This window comes from Cyprinodon variegatus, unplaced genomic scaffold (assembly GCF_000732505.1).
Source record: "Cyprinodon variegatus isolate N-32 unplaced genomic scaffold, C_variegatus-1.0 Scaffold1216, whole genome shotgun sequence".
Taxonomy (NCBI): domain Eukaryota; kingdom Metazoa; phylum Chordata; class Actinopteri; order Cyprinodontiformes; family Cyprinodontidae; genus Cyprinodon; species Cyprinodon variegatus.
The window spans coordinates 87,692-88,478 of record NW_015151669.1 but is presented as its reverse complement, the minus strand read 5'-3'; positions in this window follow the sequence as shown (position 1 = coordinate 88,478).

Here is a 787-nt window from a genome sequence, read left to right as displayed (position 1 = left end):
GTGAATAAATGTGTGTAATCTAACTGAAAGTTCTTTTTTTGTTGATGTTGTTGTCTTTAAAGGGCTTCTAACATGTCAGAGATTATTGTAACATTATCTCTAACTCGTCTTTCATGGGATTAAAGTGAGATCTAAGGCGCCTCCTATTCACTCTGACAGCCGCTGGTCTGATCCAAGATGGCCGCCCCCTAGGCACTTCTGTATTAGAGTCTATGATTGACGGCCCTGATGGTCTCTAGATGTCTGCTCTTTGTTTCTGATTGAATCTGAGCTGGAATCTCATTAAATTATCGATCAGTGATTATATTCTATCTGCTGAAGAGCTACAGCAGGTCTATTGCTTTTATTTCTACAGTAGAATGACTTATTCTCTGACCTGATCCACTGTGTTCTCTGATGCATCTATTTTAACATATCAACAATATTTACTAAAATATCAAGAACTATATCAAAGCTTTCCTTTACCAATAATTCTAGATCTATAACTGATTCTGCAAACATTCACAGATACTCCCAGTGTTCCCAGTATAGTGGTGTCCCAGTGTTGGGTTCAGAACCCAAAACCTCAACCCAAAACCAGGACCCAAAACTAGAACCCAGAACCAGAACCCGAGAATGCAGAAACAAACCCAGAACTAGGACCCAGACCCAGAACTAAACCCAGAACCAAATGTAGAAACAAACCCAGAACCCCGTTCCAGAACCAGAACCCAGAACTAAACCCAGAACCAAATGTAGAAACAAACCCAGAACCCCGTTCCAGAACCAGAACCCAGAACTAAACCCA